Here is a 21,105-nt window from a genome sequence, read left to right as displayed (position 1 = left end):
TGGGGAAATGTCGATGCGAAATACCATCCGCATAGAGGTGTCGGAGAGCCATCGTCAGTTGAAGAACCTCCGCTTCATTGCGGAGGTGATTCTTCTTGACTACTTCCGCCTCAATAGGGAGGACATCCTGTGTCTAAATGACCAGGAAAGCCGTGGCCTGTATACCGTCACCTTCACGGCCACGGCGTGTTGCGATAACATCTATGCAACCTTGTCTGGTGCGGACCAGAGGGACGATCGACTCGACGGTCTTTCGTTCCAGTTCCTCTATGGTGAGGAACATATACCGTTGGTGGTGGCTATGCACAGCCCTCATGTGACCACGGAGGATATAGCCACTTTTCTTCGACGATACTGCGAAGAGGTGCGATTCGCAAACAAAATCTTGAACTCCGTGCGGTTCTGGAACGGCAAGAGGAAGTTCTGGGTCAAGCTCCGTAAGGATCCCGGTGGTATTGGGGGTCTTTGCCATCCGCCCCCAAATTTTGCCATCGGGAGAGTTCGGGGCTTCCTGTTCTATCCTCAAATGCCTATGTATTGCCGAAATTGCTTGAGGTTTGGCCACACCCAGGAGACCTGCGGCGCGGAGCGTGTGATTCGCTGCAATAGGTGTGGCCAAGAAGGTCACATAGCCTCAAGATGTAGCCATACGATAAGGTGCAACCTCTGCGGAGAGGAAAATCACGATTTTAATTCCTGTCCCCATAAAGCAAAAACTACGATGGGTGGGTCAAGGCTGGGCCCACCCAAAGAGGGGACAGGACAAAAGACGTCCTTTTTTAAGATGCCCAAACCCCAGATGGCAGGTACTGATGGGTCCAGGCCCAAGACCTCTGGTGCTCCATCGGGGGGCCCACCGGTGGTAGTGCTAGGGGGAGGCCATGGGGATTCCACGAAGCCCGGGCGGGTGATCGAGTTTACTGCCCGGGAAATTGAAAGACGTCGATCGACTTCCTACCTGGCTCAAGAGCCCGCCAAAACTTCTGAAGGGGGCTCACCTGTGGCGGGTGGCAGCCGACGGGCCTCGGTGGGGGCAGAGGTGGACCCAAAATTGCAGCATAAGCCAGGTACTGGCTTGGCCCAGGGTCGCCCTGCTCCGGACGAAGAGGCCCCGGTGAAAGCCCGCCGGAAGGGGAGCCAGGTGGCCAGGTCTGAGCCCGGTCCTGTTACTCCGCCTATACAGGACAGGGCCAAGAAGACAAGTGGCGCCAAACCAGGGTTTGCTGCCCCGCCAGCAGTGGACCCGGTGGGTAAAACTGGCCATCGTCGATCGATGGGGAAGTTGGAGCAACAGTCCTCAGCAACGCTTGCTGGGGAACAAGCGATGAAAACTTCCCAAGGTAGCGGCAAAGGTTCCGGAAAAGAGGCCTCACAGGCCCCTGTGCAGCAGTTCCAGTCGTCAAAAGATGAAAGAAGACGCAGATCCATCAGCCGGGGGCCAGAGATTACATCGAGTGAGAGCAACACAGAGGATATGGACAGCAGTGTGACATTTAAAAGACAAAGAGAAGAAGAAGAGGAAGACATTCAAAGGAAAGCGGCGTGCCGTAGTTCGGACGAGAGCGAGCTCAGGGTCGGGGCATCATCGATCTCAAGCTCCGACCCTCAGAACATCAAGGAGCTGATGACCCCGCAGGCGGGGGATGACGGTACGCAGCTTATTATTGACTTTGATTCTCCAAGCACGGACTCTCCATAAACTATGCCTATCCCTGTAAAAATTGCCTCACTCAATGTGAGGTCCTTAAAGAGCCCTGATCGCAGGGCTGCTTTATTTTCTTATCTAGAGACATGTGACTTTGACCTTTGCCTGCTACAAGAATGTGGAATCCCTAGTAAAATGGACTATAAAGACTTAAAAGAAGACTGGAAGCTGGGCCCATCCATATGGTCCGGTGCAAATGACTGTCGTTCTGTGGGTGTTGGGCTGCTCTGCCGAGGCCAGTCCTTTTCTATTCATACAGTAACTGAGATTGTGCCTGGCAGAGCTCTTTTAATTCATCTATATTTTAATGGACTTTTAATTCGTGTTTTAAATGTGTATGCCCCTCCTGATAAACAGGAGCGGGCAGAACTATTTGAAATTTTACCACTGTTTTGTGTTGGGTCTTCCCCCCTGCTGGTGGGAGGTGATTTTAACTGCATACGTGATGGGGAACACCGGCAGGGTGGGGATATTAATCGTAAAGACCGCACTTCTTACCTGCTTAAAAATTTTATTGATGATTTTAATTTGAAAGATTGCTGGAAGGATCTCTTGCCGGAGGACCCGGGCGCCACATGGTCCAATGGAAGAGTGAGCTCCAGAATCGATTTTATTTTTTCCTCTAGAGCTTTTAAACCCCTGAAATGCACGCTCGAGCAGAATATCTTCTCTGATCATAAGCTCCTCTTGGTGGGCCTGGAGCTAGAGGGGGAGCAAAAAGCAAAAAGGGGCCTCTGGAGATTAAACACCACACTCCTAGAGGACCCTGAGATAAAAGAGGAGTTTGTGCGGACCTACCAATGCTGGCAATCACAAAGAAAACCCCACGAGCCTATGCTGCACTGGTGGGAGGGCACCAAATCTAAAATCAGATTTTTTTTTATCAAAGCAGGTAAGAAGAAGGCAAAAATGGAAAAACAGTGGTTTTATGTTCTTAACATGCGTTTAAATGTACTTTTTAAATTGAAAGAAGCTGGTATGGATGTAGAAAATGATATTTTAAACCTTAAAACTGAAATAAAACATGCCATAGAAAAGAAAGGGAAACAAATCATTTTTAACTCACATGTGCAGCACCTGGAGGAGGGCGAGAAATGTTCCCGTTTCTTTTTTAAAAAAGTGATGAATAGGAGGGATATCATCCAAAACCTTGAGGGTGAATCCACTCCAAAAGGCATGTTAGATGCAGTTTTTAACTTCTACCAGCTTCTTTTTAATAAGAAAGATCTTAATCCATCCTTTTTAGAACATGTTCTTAATTCCCTTGATTTTAAGCTAGATGTTTTAGACCAGGAGGTTTTATCCCGTGATCTTAACTTAGATGAACTTTTATTTGTTTTTAAAAGTTTTTCTAGTGGGAAGGCCCCTGGGGAAGATGGTTTACCCATCGAATTTTATTTAGCTTTTTGGGATATTTTAAAGGATGATATGGTTTTATTGTATAAAGAAACTTTTATTGTTAATGAACTTCCCCCTTCCTGGAGGAGGGGGATTGTATCATTACTTTTTAAAAAGGGTGAAAAGGATATGCTAAAAAATTGGCGCCCCATCACACTTTTAAATGTCGATTATAAAGTTTTAGCCAAGTTATTAGCTGTCCGTTTTAAACCTTTTATTCATAAATTAATTCACCCAAATCAGGTTTGTGGGGTACCTGGAAGGTCTATAGCTGAATCCCTAAATATTTTAAGAGATGTTTTATGGTATTTTAAGGATAGAAATCAAACTGTAGCAATTTTATCCTTAGACTTTGAAAAAGCCTTTGATAGGGTCTCCCATGAATACCTGTTTTTAGTTCTTAAAAAGATGGCAGTGCCTGAAACGATTTTAAGCCGAATCATGCTTTTATACCGATCCTGTTTTAGTCAAGTCTCTGTTAATGGCTTTTTAACCAGCGGTGTTCCTCTTTTATCAGGTGTCAAACAGGGCTGCCCCCTGTCCCCACTCCTTTTTATTTGCGCAATCGAACCACTGATGGCCCTCCTCAGAAAAGACCGGGTAGTAAGAGGCGTACCGATACCTGGTGGAGGAGGGACCCATCTAAAGGTGTTGGGGTACATGGATGATGTCACCATACTGTGCCCGGACTCTCCATCCATGAGGGGGGCATTGAGGAACACCAGCTATTTCTGCGAGGTCTCTGGTTTTAAGCTAAACACAGATAAATGTGACTGTTTTTATATTGGCTCCTGGGATTCATCCATCACCCCAGGAGTTACAATGCAACAGGATCAAATTAAAGTTTTAGGTATTGTTTTTAACCAGGTCAATGATGGGAGCCCTAACTGGGATTCAGCTATAGCTAAGATGGAGAAGAAGATTTTAATGTGGAATCTTAGAAACCTTACCATGGAGGGGAAGATTTTAATAATAAAGATGGTTTTACTCCCTATTATGCTATACATTGCCATGGTATTTCCTCCATCTATTTTATACATTAAAAAAGTAACTAGAATTGTTTTTACTTTTTTATGGGGTTCAAAAATGGAGAAATTAAAGCGTGATTTTATGTACAAAAGTAAAGATAATGGCGGGAAAGATGTTCCTAACCTTTTTACTTTCTTTTACATAAAGTATTTCTGTTTCTGTTTTAAAATTATTAAATCCGATGGCATTTTTAGCTGCTTTTTAAGGTACGCTGCGGGCATGGTTTTTAAAAGATGGTTGCGCATCCCTCTGAACGCTCCGGTGCTTCTGTGTCCCCCAAAACATTATGTGGTGTTGGAAAAGACAGTCAGGCTCCTAGGTCTCCAAGATTTGGAGCCTGACATACTGGGGGACCAGAGAAAGGTATCAAAGGTCCTCAGGCGGAGTGAGGTTACCCTGGCAGTGTCCAATTTCACACAGGCAAGATCCAAAAAGGTATGGCGGAACGTGTACGGGAAGTTTCTGGCGAATGTACACAGGGATCTTGCCTGGGCAATCGTCCACCAGTGCCTCCCTACTCGTGAGTTCCAGCACAGGCGAGGACTGGTGGCGAGAGCCAAGTGCCCGAGAGATGGCTGCGGAGTGGACGAAACGGTGCTGCACATATTTTGGAACTGCCCTTTTGCACGGGAGCTTTGGAGGAAGGTAGGCCCACTTTTGAAGTGGGCCTGCGGCCTAAAAGATTTTAATCACGAATGTGTCTTTTACGGTCTTTTTAACTGCCCCAATTTTAAACAGAAGATGATCTGCTGGATGATTATTAATTGTTTTAAAAATGCCATCTGGAAAGTTAGGAACATCTTACTTTTTAAACATGATTTTATTGATGTTAAAAACTGTATAAAGCTGGCCCTGAGTGAGATGTACATCTATTACCTAAGAGACAAGAAACAGTTGGGGGCCAGCGAGGCAGCATCCATGTGGTGTCTGCCTCTATGGAACGAAATAACAATATAATCAGTTTTTATGACATTTGTATAATGTTTTATCCTGCCATTTTTATTTTTTCTCCTTTTATTACTGGTTTTATTATTTGTATTTTAAAACTTTTGTGAACCTTTTATTATTTTGCATTTTAAATTTTCTATGGTTTCTTATTTATTCAATAAAATTTTGTTGAAACCTTATCTGTTCTTATCAGTTTAATATCTGATACGTCCCCTATCTGGGGACCATATATTAAATGGATTTTTGAGAACGGGGGCCGATTTCGAAGCTTGCTTCCGTCGCCCTATGCATTGACCCGATATGGCAGTATCTTCGGGTACAGTGCACCACCCCCTTACAGGGTTAAAAAGAAAGATTCCTACTTTCATTGCTACCTGCTTGCTGGCTAGCCAGCTAGCCAGCCCTGTGGGCCTTGCTGCTGCTGCAGCCAAAAAACAAAAGGTGGTGCTGCTGCTGCTTCTGCTGCTTCTGCTTCTGCTTGTGTCTGGCCGCTGTTGGAGCGTCCAGGCACAGGACTTCTGCTGCTGCTGACTAAATGGCCTCCTTAATTGGATCATTTGAGTAGCCAGCACACCTGTGCAGGTAGGGCATGACATGATAGGCAGCTGCCTTGATAGCGGGTGGGTGCTGAATGTTCCTAATTGACAAAATAAGATTAATGCTTATGAAGAAATATAAAATCTCATCCCTTCCCCAATATCGCGCCACACCCCTACCCCTTAATTCCCTGGTTGAACTTGATGGACATATGTCTTTTTTCGACCGTACTAACTATGTAACTATGTAACATAACATGGGGGGGGGGGGGGGGGGTCTCCTGGCTGTTCACACAGGTGTGTCATTGCTGTACATTGACCATGCATTGCTTCTGTGGTATTGCAAAGGCAAAGACAAATGCTTCCAGCCATCCATTGCACTAATGGATTGGTCATCAGCTGGCTGTCTATGTCCCGCATCAATATAGACCAAAGTACAGAGGGTTAGGCTATGCTATTGTGCACCTACCTGATGCATCAGAAGGTGCGAGGCCCTTGCTAAATTCTGTGCACAGACTTTGAGATCTATACTTTAGACTGTATCTAAACCTGCTCCAACATGGACTGACATTCTGGCCTACTTTCAGCCGATGCGACTTGTCTGTCGCTGAACAGTCGCTTTTTATGTATTCAGCACCTATGTATAATGTTGTAAAAATGCTCTAGAAGCTAAAGTCGCAGAAATGTCACACATATTTGGCCTGCAACTTTCTGTGCGACAAATTCAGACAGGAAAAATCAGTATAAATCCTTAGAAAATTATCCCCCAGTGTCTCCATCTGCTGGCGGTATTGAATAAGCATTGCTGCACTGATGGGGTATGCATTAGACGAAAAAAAAGAAGAAAAAGAAGAATAATACGCCCAGAAAAGAGGCGAAAAGGAGAAAAACGTAAAAAAACGTGAAAAAAAAGTAAGAGGAAGAGAAGGGAAAAAAAGGTGGAAATGGGTTTAAAAGTGATTTCGGCGGAGAAATATATATATATATATATATATATATATATATATATATATATATATACGCGCACACACACACATATATATAAACGTATTCTCCGTTGAGATATTGCAGCCGCTGCTGTGTCCAGGCCCAGGAGCCTTAGCACTGTGCTGTGATGTCACTCAATACCACTGACATCACTAGGTGTAAACAACATCTCTCCTTTGCTGTGTATGTGACTATGGAGCTGTTTGGTGATGTCGTCTATTATGGCCTTCATAGAAGCAACAGGAGATTGTTGCATCCATCTAGAACCCTCAGAACTACAGTGCTATGATGTCACTCACTTCCACAGGCCTTGCAGAGTGTAAACAACAACAACCCAGCTTTGTTGTGTATGTAACCATAGGGATTTGTGATGTCACCTAGAACCTTCACAGCAGCGACAGCTTTATGAGGAGCATCAGCACTGCTCTGCCTGAGCAGAACCATCACCGCCATAGGTTGTCAAATAACCCGGGTTTAACCCACACAGGTAAGTCCAATGGGGTGCAGGCATGTCCTCTATGCTTACAGCTTCCCGTGGGTGTTGGTTTGATACCGTTTGGGGACAGCCAAGGAGGCATCTGCAGGCAACAAAGGTAGGTGTGTGCTTGTGTGTGTGTTTCCTATGCAGATCCTAAGCCCAGTGTCACATGCAAGTAGGAGGAGTAAGAAGGGTTCCTGGCAAATCCGGGTTATGGATTGCATTTAAAAAGGCCCCGTGGGAGTGCAATGGGCCCCTGTCTTGCTGCTTAGCAATAATGGTATGGGTTTAGGTTCTGCTGTGTGTACTGGTGGTTGACTGCCCCCCAGCCCAGAGTGTGCATGGAAAATTGTCTGGCAGCCTCCCTGACAGCAAGCAGTGATAGTGCCCATGAAGGGCACCTTGTTGGGCCCGCCCCTTTCACGGTTATCGCTTCTCGGCCTTTTGGCTAAGATCAAGTGTAGTATCTGTTCTTATCAGTTTAATATCTGATACGTCCCCTATCTGGGGACCATATATTAAATGGATTTTTGAGAACGGGGGCCGATTTTGAAGCTTGCTTCCGTCGCCCTATGCATTGACCCGATATGGCAGTATCTTCGGGTACAGTGCACCACCCCCTTACAGGGTTAAAAAGAAAGATTCCTACTTTCATTGCTACCTGCTTGCTGGCTAGCCAGCTAGCCAGCCCTGTGGGCCTTGCTGCTGCTGCAGCCAAAAAACAAAAGGTGGTGCTGCTGCTGCTTCTGCTGCTTCTGCTTCTGCTTGTGTCTGGCCGCTGTTGGAGCGTCCAGGCACAGGACTTCTGCTGCTGCTGACTAAATGGCCTCCTTAATTGGATCATTTGAGTAGCCAGCACACCTGTGCAGGTAGGGCATGACATGATAGGCAGCTGCCTTGATAGCGGGTGGGTGCTGAATGTTCCTAATTGACAAAATAAGATTAATGCTTATGAAGAAATATAAAATCTCATCCCTTCCCCAATATCGCGCCACACCCCTACCCCTTAATTCCCTGGTTGAACTTGATGGACATATGTCTTTTTTCGACCGTACTAACTATGTAACTATGTAACATAACATGGGGGGGGGGGGGGTCTCCTGGCTGTTCACACAGGTGTGTCATTGCTGTACATTGACCATGCATTGCTTCTGTGGTATTGCAAAGGCAAAGACAAATGCTTCCAGCCATCCATTGCACTAATGGATTGGTCATCAGCTGGCTGTCTATGTCCCGCATCAATATAGACCAAAGTACAGAGGGTTAGGCTATGCTATTGTGCACCTACCTGATGCATCAGAAGGTGCGAGGCCCTTGCTAAATTCTGTGCACAGACTTTGAGATCTATACTTTAGACTGTATCTAAACCTGCTCCAATATGGACTGACATTCTGGCCTACTTTCAGCCGATGCGACTTGTCTGTCGCTGAACAGTCGCTTTTTATGTATTCAGCACCTATGTATAATGTTGTAAAAATGCTCTAGAAGCTAAAGTCGCAGAAATGTCACACATATTTGGCCTGCAACTTTCTGTGCGACAAATTCAGACAGGAAAAATCAGTATAAATCCTTAGAAAATTATCCCCCAGTGTCTCCATCTGCTGGCGGTATTGAATAAGCATTGCTGCACTGATGGGGTATGCATTAGACGAAAAAAAAGAAGAAAAAGAAGAATAATACGCCCAGAAAAGAGGCGAAAAGGAGAAAAACGTAAAAAAACGTGAAAAAAAAGTAAGAGGAAGAGAAGGGAAAAAAAGGTGGAAATGGGTTTAAAAGTGATTTCGGCGGAGAAATATATATATATATATATATATATATATATATATATATATATATACACGCACACACACACATATATATAAACGTATTCTCCGTTGAGATATTGCAGCCGCTGCTGTGTCCAGGCCCAGGAGCCTTAGCACTGTGCTGTGATGTCACTCAATACCACTGACATCACTAGGTGTAAACAACATCTCTCCTTTGCTGTGTATGTGACTATGGAGCTGTTTGGTGATGTCGTCTATTATGGCCTTCATAGAAGCAACAGGAGATTGTTGCATCCATCTAGAACCCTCAGAACTACAGTGCTATGATGTCACTCACTTCCACAGGCCTTGCAGAGTGTAAACAACAACAACCCAGCTTTGTTGTGTATGTAACCATAGGGATTTGTGATGTCACCTAGAACCTTCACAGCAGCGACAGCTTTATGAGGAGCATCAGCACTGCTCTGCCTGAGCAGAACCATCACCGCCATAGGTTGTCAAATAACCCGGGTTTAACCCACACAGGTAAGTCCAATGGGGTGCAGGCATGTCCTCTATGCTTACAGCTTCCCGTGGGTGTTGGTTTGATACCGTTTGGGGACAGCCAAGGAGGCATCTGCAGGCAACAAAGGTAGGTGTGTGCTTGTGTGTGTGTTTCCTATGCAGATCCTAAGCCCAGTGTCACATGCAAGTAGGAGGAGTAAGAAGGGTTCCTGGCAAATCCGGGTTATGGATTGCATTTAAAAAGGCCCCGTGGGAGTGCAATGGGCCCCTGTCTTGCTGCTTAGCAATAATGGTATGGGTTTAGGTTCTGCTGTGTGTACTGGTGGTTGACTGCCCCCCAGCCCAGAGTGTGCATGGAAAATTGTCTGGCAGCCTCCCTGACAGCAAGCAGTGATAGTGCCCATGAAGGGCACCTTGTTGGGCCCGCCCCTTTCACGGTTATCGCTTCTCGGCCTTTTGGCTAAGATCAAGTGTAGTATCTGTTCTTATCAGTTTAATATCTGATACGTCCCCTATCTGGGGACCATATATTAAATGGATTTTTGAGAACGGGGGCCGATTTCGAAGCTTGCTTCCGTCGCCCTATGCATTGACCCGATATGGCAGTATCTTCGGGTACAGTGCACCACCCCCTTACAGGGTTAAAAAGAAAGATTCCTACTTTCATTGCTACCTGCTTGCTGGCTAGCCAGCTAGCCAGCCCTGTGGGCCTTGCTGCTGCTGCAGCCAAAAAACAAAAGGTGGTGCTGCTGCTGCTTCTGCTGCTTCTGCTTCTGCTTGTGTCTGTCCGCTGTTGGAGCGTCCAGGCACAGGACTTCTGCTGCTGCTGACTAAATGGCCTCCTTAATTGGATCATTTGAGTAGCCAGCACACCTGTGCAGGTAGGGCATGACATGATAGGCAGCTGCCTTGATAGCGGGTGGGTGCTGAATGTTCCTAATTGACAAAATAAGATTAATGCTTATGAAGAAATATAAAATCTCATCCCTTCCCCAATATCGCGCCACACCCCTACCCCTTAATTCCCTGGTTGAACTTGATGGACATATGTCTTTTTTCGACCGTACTAACTATGTAACTATGTAACATAACATGGGGGGGGGGGGGTCTCCTGGCTGTTCACACAGGTGTGTCATTGCTGTACATTGACCATGCATTGCTTCTGTGGTATTGCAAAGGCAAAGACAAATGCTTCCAGCCATCCATTGCACTAATGGATTGGTCATCAGCTGGCTGTCTATGTCCCGCATCAATATAGACCAAAGTACAGAGGGTTAGGCTATGCTATTGTGCACCTACCTGATGCATCAGAAGGTGCGAGGCCCTTGCTAAATTCTGTGCACAGACTTTGAGATCTATACTTTAGACTGTATCTAAACCTGCTCCAACATGGACTGACATTCTGGCCTACTTTCAGCCGATGCGACTTGTCTGTCGCTGAACAGTCGCTTTTTATGTATTCAGCACCTATGTATAATGTTGTAAAAATGCTCTAGAAGCTAAAGTCGCAGAAATGTCACACATATTTGGCCTGCAACTTTCTGTGCGACAAATTCAGACAGGAAAAATCAGTATAAATCCTTAGAAAATTATCCCCCAGTGTCTCCATCTGCTGGCGGTATTGAATAAGCATTGCTGCACTGATGGGGTATGCATTAGACGAAAAAAAAGAAGAAAAAGAAGAATAATACGCCCAGAAAAGAGGCGAAAAGGAGAAAAACGTAAAAAAACGTGAAAAAAAAGTAAGAGGAAGAGAAGGGAAAAAAAGGTGGAAATGGGTTTAAAAGTGATTTCGGCGGAGAAATATATATATATATATATATATATATATATATATATATATATACGCGCACACACACACATATATATAAACGTATTCTCCGTTGAGATATTGCAGCCGCTGCTGTGTCCAGGCCCAGGAGCCTTAGCACTGTGCTGTGATGTCACTCAATACCACTGACATCACTAGGTGTAAACAACATCTCTCCTTTGCTGTGTATGTGACTATGGAGCTGTTTGGTGATGTCGTCTATTATGGCCTTCATAGAAGCAACAGGAGATTGTTGCATCCATCTAGAACCCTCAGAACTACAGTGCTATGATGTCACTCACTTCCACAGGCCTTGCAGAGTGTAAACAACAACAACCCAGCTTTGTTGTGTATGTAACCATAGGGATTTGTGATGTCACCTAGAACCTTCACAGCAGCGACAGCTTTATGAGGAGCATCAGCACTGCTCTGCCTGAGCAGAACCATCACCGCCATAGGTTGTCAAATAACCCGGGTTTAACCCACACAGGTAAGTCCAATGGGGTGCAGGCATGTCCTCTATGCTTACAGCTTCCCGTGGGTGTTGGTTTGATACCGTTTGGGGACAGCCAAGGAGGCATCTGCAGGCAACAAAGGTAGGTGTGTGCTTGTGTGTGTGTTTCCTATGCAGATCCTAAGCCCAGTGTCACATGCAAGTAGGAGGAGTAAGAAGGGTTCCTGGCAAATCCGGGTTATGGATTGCATTTAAAAAGGCCCCGTGGGAGTGCAATGGGCCCCTGTCTTGCTGCTTAGCAATAATGGTATGGGTTTAGGTTCTGCTGTGTGTACTGGTGGTTGACTGCCCCCCAGCCCAGAGTGTGCATGGAAAATTGTCTGGCAGCCTCCCTGACAGCAAGCAGTGATAGTGCCCATGAAGGGCACCTTGTTGGGCCCGCCCCTTTCACGGTTATCGCTTCTCGGCCTTTTGGCTAAGATCAAGTGTAGTATCTGTTCTTATCAGTTTAATATCTGATACGTCCCCTATCTGGGGACCATATATTAAATGGATTTTTGAGAACGGGGGCCGATTTCGAAGCTTGCTTCCGTCGCCCTATGCATTGACCCGATATGGCAGTATCTTCGGGTACAGTGCACCACCCCCTTACAGGGTTAAAAAGAAAGATTCCTACTTTCATTGCTACCTGCTTGCTGGCTAGCCAGCTAGCCAGCCCTGTGGGCCTTGCTGCTGCTGCAGCCAAAAAACAAAAGGTGGTGCTGCTGCTGCTTCTGCTGCTTCTGCTTGTGTCTGGCCGCTGTTGGAGCGTCCAGGCACAGGACTTCTGCTGCTGCTGACTAAATGGCCTCCTTAATTGGATCATTTGAGTAGCCAGCACACCTGTGCAGGTAGGGCATGACATGATAGGCAGCTGCCTTGATAGCGGGTGGGTGCTGAATGTTCCTAATTGACAAAATAAGATTAATGCTTATGAAGAAATATAAAATCTCATCCCTTCCCCAATATCGCGCCACACCCCTACCCCTTAATTCCCTGGTTGAACTTGATGGACATATGTCTTTTTTCGACCGTACTAACTATGTAACTATGTAACATAACATGGGGGGGGGGGGGGTCTCCTGGCTGTTCACACAGGTGTGTCATTGCTGTACATTGACCATGCATTGCTTCTGTGGTATTGCAAAGGCAAAGACAAATGCTTCCAGCCATCCATTGCACTAATGGATTGGTCATCAGCTGGCTGTCTATGTCCCGCATCAATATAGACCAAAGTACAGAGGGTTAGGCTATGCTATTGTGCACCTACCTGATGCATCAGAAGGTGCGAGGCCCTTGCTAAATTCTGTGCACAGACTTTGAGATCTATACTTTAGACTGTATCTAAACCTGCTCCAACATGGACTGACATTCTGGCCTACTTTCAGCCGATGCGACTTGTCTGTCGCTGAACAGTCGCTTTTTATGTATTCAGCACCTATGTATAATGTTGTAAAAATGCTCTAGAAGCTAAAGTCGCAGAAATGTCACACATATTTGGCCTGCAACTTTCTGTGCGACAAATTCAGACAGGAAAAATCAGTATAAATCCTTAGAAAATTATCCCCCAGTGTCTCCATCTGCTGGCGGTATTGAATAAGCATTGCTGCACTGATGGGGTATGCATTAGACGAAAAAAAAGAAGAAAAAGAAGAATAATACGCCCAGAAAAGAGGCGAAAAGGAGAAAAACGTAAAAAAACGTGAAAAAAAAGTAAGAGGAAGAGAAGGGAAAAAAAGGTGGAAATGGGTTTAAAAGTGATTTCGGCGGAGAAATATATATATATATATATATATATATATATATATATATACGCGCACACACACACATATATATAAACGTATTCTCCGTTGAGATATTGCAGCCGCTGCTGTGTCCAGGCCCAGGAGCCTTAGCACTGTGCTGTGATGTCACTCAATACCACTGACATCACTAGGTGTAAACAACATCTCTCCTTTGCTGTGTATGTGACTATGGAGCTGTTTGGTGATGTCGTCTATTATGGCCTTCATAGAAGCAACAGGAGATTGTTGCATCCATCTAGAACCCTCAGAACTACAGTGCTATGATGTCACTCACTTCCACAGGCCTTGCAGAGTGTAAACAACAACAACCCAGCTTTGTTGTGTATGTAACCATAGGGATTTGTGATGTCACCTAGAACCTTCACAGCAGCGACAGCTTTATGAGGAGCATCAGCACTGCTCTGCCTGAGCAGAACCATCACCGCCATAGGTTGTCAAATAACCCGGGTTTAACCCACACAGGTAAGTCCAATGGGGTGCAGGCATGTCCTCTATGCTTACAGCTTCCCGTGGGTGTTGGTTTGATACCGTTTGGGGACAGCCAAGGAGGCATCTGCAGGCAACAAAGGTAGGTGTGTGCTTGTGTGTGTGTTTCCTATGCAGATCCTAAGCCCAGTGTCACATGCAAGTAGGAGGAGTAAGAAGGGTTCCTGGCAAATCCGGGTTATGGATTGCATTTAAAAAGGCCCCGTGGGAGTGCAATGGGCCCCTGTCTTGCTGCTTAGCAATAATGGTATGGGTTTAGGTTCTGCTGTGTGTACTGGTGGTTGACTGCCCCCCAGCCCAGAGTGTGCATGGAAAATTGTCTGGCAGCCTCCCTGACAGCAAGCAGTGATAGTGCCCATGAAGGGCACCTTGTTGGGCCCGCCCCTTTCACGGTTATCGCTTCTCGGCCTTTTGGCTAAGATCAAGTGTAGTATCTGTTCTTATCAGTTTAATATCTGATACGTCCCCTATCTGGGGACCATATATTAAATGGATTTTTGAGAACGGGGGCCGATTTCGAAGCTTGCTTCCGTCGCCCTATGCATTGACCCGATATGGCAGTATCTTCGGGTACAGTGCACCACCCCCTTACAGGGTTAAAAAGAAAGATTCCTACTTTCATTGCTACCTGCTTGCTGGCTAGCCAGCTAGCCAGCCCTGTGGGCCTTGCTGCTGCTGCAGCCAAAAAACAAAAGGTGGTGCTGCTGCTGCTTCTGCTGCTTCTGCTTCTGCTTGTGTCTGGCCGCTGTTGGAGCGTCCAGGCACAGGACTTCTGCTGCTGCTGACTAAATGGCCTCCTTAATTGGATCATTTGAGTAGCCAGCACACCTGTGCAGGTAGGGCATGACATGATAGGCAGCTGCCTTGATAGCGGGTGGGTGCTGAATGTTCCTAATTGACAAAATAAGATTAATGCTTATGAAGAAATATAAAATCTCATCCCTTCCCCAATATCGCGCCACACCCCTACCCCTTAATTCCCTGGTTGAACTTGATGGACATATGTCTTTTTTCGACCGTACTAACTATGTAACTATGTAACATAACATGGGGGGGGGGGGGGTCTCCTGGCTGTTCACACAGGTGTGTCATTGCTGTACATTGACCATGCATTGCTTCTGTGGTATTGCAAAGGCAAAGACAAATGCTTCCAGCCATCCATTGCACTAATGGATTCGTCATCAGCTGGCTGTCTATGTCCCGCATCAATATAGACCAAAGTACAGAGGGTTAGGCTATGCTATTGTGCACCTACCTGATGCATCAGAAGGTGCGAGGCCCTTGCTAAATTCTGTGCACAGACTTTGAGATCTATACTTTAGACTGTATCTAAACCTGCTCCAACATGGACTGACATTCTGGCCTACTTTCAGCCGATGCGACTTGTCTGTCGCTGAACAGTCGCTTTTTATGTATTCAGCACCTATGTATAATGTTGTAAAAATGCTCTAGAAGCTAAAGTCGCAGAAATGTCACACATATTTGGCCTGCAACTTTCTGTGCGACAAATTCAGACAGGAAAAATCTGTATAAATCCTTAGAAAATTATCCCCCAGTGTCTCCATCTGCTGGCGGTATTGAATAAGCATTGCTGCACTGATGGGGTATGCATTAGACGAAAAAAAAGAAGAAAAAGAAGAATAATACGCCCAGAAAAGAGGCGGAAAGGAGAAAAACGTAAAAAAACGGGAAAAAAAAGTAAGAGGAAGAGAAGGGAAAAAAAGGTGGAAATGGGTTTAAAAGTGATTTCGGCGGAGAAATATATATATATATATATATATATATATATATATATATATATATACGCGCACACACACACATATATATATAAACGTATTCTCCGTTGAGATATTGCAGCCGCTGCTGTGTCCAGGCCCAGGAGCCTTAGCACTGTGCTGTGATGTCACTCAATACCACTGACATCACTAGGTGTAAACAACATCTCTCCTTTGCTGTGTATGTGACTATGGAGCTGTTTGGTGATGTCGTCTATTATGGCCTTCATAGAAGCAACAGGAGATTGTTGCATCCATCTAGAACCCTCAGAACTACAGTGCTATGATGTCACTCACTTCCACAGGCCTTGCAGAGTGTAAACAACAACAACCCAGCTTTGTTGTGTATGTAACCATAGGGATTTGTGATGTCACCTAGAACCTTCACAGCAGCGACAGCTTTATGAGGAGCATCAGCACTGCTCTGCCTGAGCAGAACCATCACCGCCATAGGTTGTCAAATAACCCGGGTTTAACCCACACAGGTAAGTCCAATGGGGTGCAGGCATGTCCTCTATGCTTACAGCTTCCCGTGGGTGTTGGTTTGATACCGTTTGGGGACAGCCAAGGAGGCATCTGCAGGCAACAAAGGTAGGTGTGTGCTTGTGTGTGTGTTTCCTATGCAGATCCTAAGCCCAGTGTCACATGCAAGTAGGAGGAGTAAGAAGGGTTCCTGGCAAATCCGGGTTATGGATTGCATTTAAAAAGGCCCCGTGGGAGTGCAATGGGCCCCTGTCTTGCTGCTTAGCAATAATGGTATGGGTTTAGGTTCTGCTGTGTGTACTGGTGGTTGACTGCCCCCCAGCCCAGAGTGTGCATGGAAAATTGTCTGGCAGCCTCCCTGACAGCAAGCAGTGATAGTGCCCATGAAGGGCACCTTGTTGGGCCCGCCCCTTTCACGGTTATCGCTTCTCGGCCTTTTGGCTAAGATCAAGTGTAGTATCTGTTCTTATCAGTTTAATATCTGATACGTCCCCTATCTGGGGACCATATATTAAATGGATTTTTGAGAACGGGGGCCGATTTTGAAGCTTGCTTCCGTCGCCCTATGCATTGACCCGATATGGCAGTATCTTCGGGTACAGTGCACCACCCCCTTACAGGGTTAAAAAGAAAGATTCCTACTTTCATTGCTACCTGCTTGCTGGCTAGCCAGCTAGCCAGCCCTGTGGGCCTTGCTGCTGCTGCAGCCAAAAAACAAAAGGTGGTGCTGCTGCTGCTTCTGCTGCTTCTGCTTCTGCTTGTGTCTGGCCGCTGTTGGAGCGTCCAGGCACAGGACTTCTGCTGCTGCTGACTAAATGGCCTCCTTAATTGGATCATTTGAGTAGCCAGCACACCTGTGCAGGTAGGGCATGACATGATAGGCAGCTGCCTTGATAGCGGGTGGGTGCTGAATGTTCCTAATTGACAAAATAAGATTAATGCTTATGAAGAAATATAAAATCTCATCCCTTCCCCAATATCGCGCCACACCCCTACCCCTTAATTCCCTGGTTGAACTTGATGGACATATGTCTTTTTTCGACCGTACTAACTATGTAACTATGTAACATAACATGGGGGGGGGGGGGGGTCTCCTGGCTGTTCACACAGGTGTGTCATTGCTGTACATTGACCATGCATTGCTTCTGTGGTATTGCAAAGGCAAAGACAAATGCTTCCAGCCATCCATTGCACTAATGGATTGGTCATCAGCTGGCTGTCTATGTCCCGCATCAATATAGACCAAAGTACAGAGGGTTAGGCTATGCTATTGTGCACCTACCTGATGCATCAGAAGGTGCGAGGCCCTTGATAAATTCTGTGCACAGACTTTGAGATCTATACTTTAGACTGTATCTAAACCTGCTCCAACATGGACTGACATTCTGGCCTACTTTCAGCCGATGCGACTTGTCTGTCGCTGAACAGTCGCTTTTTATGTATTCAGCACCTATGTATAATGTTGTAAAAATGCTCTAGAAGCTAAAGTCGCAGAAATGTCACACATATATGGCCTGCAACTTTCTGTGCGACAAATTCAGACAGGAAAAATCAGTATAAATCCTTAGAAAATTATCCCCCAGTGTCTCCATCTGCTGGCGGTATTGAATAAGCATTGCTGCACTGATGGGGTATGCATTAGACGAAAAAAAAGAAGAAAAAGAAGAATAATACGCCCAGAAAAGAGGCGAAAAGGAGAAAAACGTAAAAAAACGTGAAAAAAAAGTAAGAGGAAGAGAAGGGAAAAAAAGGTGGAAATGGGTTTAAAAGTGATTTCGGCGGAGAAATATATATATATATATATATATATATATATATATATATATATATACGCGCACACACACACATATATATAAACGTATTCTCCGTTGAGATATTGCAGCCGCTGCTGTGTCCAGGCCCAGGAGCCTTAGCACTGTGCTGTGATGTCACTCAATACCACTGACATCACTAGGTGTAAACAACATCTCTCCTTTGCTGTGTATGTGACTATGGAGCTGTTTGGTGATGTCGTCTATTATGGCCTTCATAGAAGCAACAGGAGATTGTTGCATCCATCTAGAACCCTCAGAACTACAGTGCTATGATGTCACTCACTTCCACAGGCCTTGCAGAGTGTAAACAACAACAACCCAGCTTTGTTGTGTATGTAACCATAGGGATTTGTGATGTCACCTAGAACCTTCACAGCAGCGACAGCTTTATGAGGAGCATCAGCACTGCTCTGCCTGAGCAGAACCATCACCGCCATAGGTTGTCAAATAACCCGGGTTTAACCCACACAGGTAAGTCCAATGGGGTGCAGGCATGTCCTCTATGCTTACAGCTTCCCGTGGGTGTTGGTTTGATACCGTTTGGGGACAGCCAAGGAGGCATCTGCAGGCAACAAAGGTAGGTGTGTGCTTGTGTGTGTGTTTCCTATGCAGATCCTAATGTGTGTTTCCTATGCAGATCCTAAGCCCAGTGTCACATGCAAGTAGGAGGAGTAAGAAGGGTTCCTGACAAATCCGGGTTATGGATTGCATTTAAAAAGGCCCCGTGGGAGTGCAATGGGCCCCTATCTTGCTGCTTAGCAATAATGGTATGGGTTTAGGTTCTGCTGTGTGTACTGGTGGTTGACTGCCCCCCAGCCCAGAGTGTGCATGGAAAATTGTCTGGCAGCCTCCCTGACAGCAAGCAGTGATAGTGCCCATGAAGGGCACCTTGTTGGGCCCGCCCCTTTCACGGTTATCGCTTCTCGGCCTTTTGGCTAAGATCAAGTGTAGTATCTGTTCTTATCAGTTTAATATCTGATACGTCCCCTATCTGGGGACCATATATTAAATGGATTTTTGAGAACGGGGGCCGATTTCGAAGCTTGCTTCCGTCGCCCTATGCATTGACCCGATATGGCAGTATCTTCGGGTACAGTGCACCACCCCCTTACAGGGTTAAAAAGAAAGATTCCTACTTTCATTGCTACCTGCTTGCTGGCTAGCCAGCTAGCCAGCCCTGTGGGCCTTGCTGCTGCTGCAGCCAAAAAACAAAAGGTGGTGCTGCTGCTGCTTCTGCTGCTTCTGCTTCTGCTTGTGTCTGGCCGCTGTTGGAGCGTCCAGGCACAGGACTTCTGCTGCTGCTGACTAAATGGCCTCCTTAATTGGATCATTTGAGTAGCCAGCACACCTGTGCAGGTAGGGCATGACATGATAGGCAGCTGCCTTGATAGCGGGTGGGTGCTGAATGTTCCTAATTGACAAAATAAGATTAATGCTTATGAAGAAATATAAAATCTCATCCCTTCCCCAATATCGCGCCACACCCCTACCCCTTAATTCCCTGGTTGAACTTGATGGACATATGTCTTTTTTCGACCGTACTAACTATGTAACTATGTAACATAACATGGGGGGGGGGGGGTCTCCTGGCTGTTCACACAGGTGTGTCATTGCTGTAAATTGACCATGCATTGCTTCTGTGGTATTGCAAAGGCAAAGACAAATGCTTCCAGCCATCCATTGCACTAATGGATTGGTCATCAGCTGGCTGTCTATGTCCCGCATCAATATAGACCAAAGTACAGAGGGTTAGGCTATGCTATTGTGCACCTACCTGATGCATCAGAAGGTGCGAGGCCCTTGCTAAATTCTGTGCACAGACTTTGAGATCTATACTTTAGACTGTATCTAAACCTGCTCCAACATGGACTGACATTCTGGCCTACTTTCAGCCGATGCGACTTGTCTGTCGCTGAACAGTCGCTTTTTATGTATTCAGCACCTATGTATAATGTTGTAAAAATGCTCTAGAAGCTAAAGTCGCAGAAATGTCACACATATTTGGCCTGCAACTTTCTGTGCGACAAATTCAGACAGGAAAAATCAGTATAAATCCTTAGAAAATTATCCCCCAGTGTCTCCATCTGCTGGCGGTATTGAATAAGCATTGCTGCACTGATGGGGTATGCATTAGACGAAAAAAAAGAAGAAAAAGAAGAATAATACGCCCAGAAAAGAGGCGAAAAGGAGAAAAACGTAAAAAAACGTGAAAAAAAAGTAAGAGGAAGAGAAGGGAAAAAAAGGTGGAAATGGGTTTAAAAGTGATTTCGGCGGAGAAATATATATATATATATATATATATATATATATATACGCGCACACACACACATATATATAAACGTATTCTCCGTTGAGATATTGCAGCCGCTGCTGTGTCCAGGCCCAGGAGCCTTAGCACTGTGCTGTGATGTCACTCAATACCACTGACATCACTAGGTGTAAACAACATCTCTCCTTTGCTGTGTATGTGACTATGGAGCTGTTTGGTGATGTCGTCTATTATGGCCTTCATAGAAGCAACAGGAGATTGTTGCATCCATCTAGAACCCTCAGAACTACAGTGCTATGATGTCACTCACTTCCACAGGCCTTGCAGAGTGTAAACAACAACAACCCAGCTTTGTTGTGTATGTAACCATAGGGATTTGTGATGTCACCTAGAACCTTCACAGCAGCGACAGCTTTATGAGGAGCATCAGCACTGCTCTGCCTGAGCAGAACCATCACCGCCATAGGTTGTCAAATAACCTGGGTTTAACCCACACAGGTAAGTCCAATGGGGTGCAGGCATGTCCTCTATGCTTACAGCTTCCCGTGGGTGTTGGTTTGATACCGTTTGGGGACAGCCAAGGAGGCATCTGCAGGCAACAAAGGTAGGTGTGTGCTTGTGTGTGTGTTTCCTATGCAGATCCTAAGCCCAGTGTCACATGCAAGTAGGAGGAGTAAGAAGGGTTCCTGGCAAATCCGGGTTATGGATTGCATTTAAAAAGGCCCCGTGGGAGTGCAATGGGCCCCTGTCTTGCTGCTTAGCAATAATGGTATGGGTTTAGGTTCTGCTGTGTGTACTGGTGGTTGACTGCCCCCCAGC

At 45.7% G+C, this 21,105-nt stretch overlaps 7 non-coding genes across 7 annotated transcripts; all 7 read left to right on the top strand.

Annotated features, from left to right (window-relative positions):
- Nucleotides 1-5,226: 5,226 nt before the first annotated feature.
- Nucleotides 5,227-5,412, top strand: LOC130313792 (U2 spliceosomal RNA). The gene has a single exon (XR_008861654.1). It is a non-coding gene; the product is annotated as a U2 spliceosomal RNA (small nuclear RNA).
- A 2,097-nt stretch (nt 5,413-7,509) lies between these two features.
- Nucleotides 7,510-7,700, top strand: LOC130313779 (U2 spliceosomal RNA). The gene has a single exon (XR_008861643.1). It is a non-coding gene; the product is annotated as a U2 spliceosomal RNA (small nuclear RNA).
- A 2,091-nt stretch (nt 7,701-9,791) lies between these two features.
- On the top strand, nt 9,792-9,982 carry LOC130313782 (U2 spliceosomal RNA). The gene has a single exon (XR_008861646.1). It is a non-coding gene; the product is annotated as a U2 spliceosomal RNA (small nuclear RNA).
- A 2,088-nt stretch (nt 9,983-12,070) lies between these two features.
- Nucleotides 12,071-12,261, top strand: LOC130313781 (U2 spliceosomal RNA). Its single transcript, XR_008861645.1, has one exon. It is a non-coding gene; the product is annotated as a U2 spliceosomal RNA (small nuclear RNA).
- A 2,079-nt stretch (nt 12,262-14,340) lies between these two features.
- Nucleotides 14,341-14,531, top strand: LOC130313780 (U2 spliceosomal RNA). Its single transcript, XR_008861644.1, has one exon. It is a non-coding gene; the product is annotated as a U2 spliceosomal RNA (small nuclear RNA).
- Nucleotides 14,532-16,624: 2,093 nt separating this feature from the next.
- LOC130313767 (U2 spliceosomal RNA) lies at nt 16,625-16,815 on the top strand. Its single transcript, XR_008861632.1, has one exon. It is a non-coding gene; the product is annotated as a U2 spliceosomal RNA (small nuclear RNA).
- A 2,117-nt stretch (nt 16,816-18,932) lies between these two features.
- On the top strand, nt 18,933-19,123 carry LOC130313778 (U2 spliceosomal RNA). The gene has a single exon (XR_008861642.1). It is a non-coding gene; the product is annotated as a U2 spliceosomal RNA (small nuclear RNA).
- The last annotated feature ends 1,982 nt before the right edge of the window (nt 19,124-21,105 follow it).

The sequence above is a fragment of the Hyla sarda genome, unplaced genomic scaffold (assembly GCF_029499605.1).
Source record: "Hyla sarda isolate aHylSar1 unplaced genomic scaffold, aHylSar1.hap1 scaffold_1782, whole genome shotgun sequence".
Classification (NCBI taxonomy): Eukaryota; Metazoa; Chordata; class Amphibia; order Anura; family Hylidae; genus Hyla; species Hyla sarda.
This window is presented reverse-complemented; position numbering and strand designations above follow the sequence as displayed.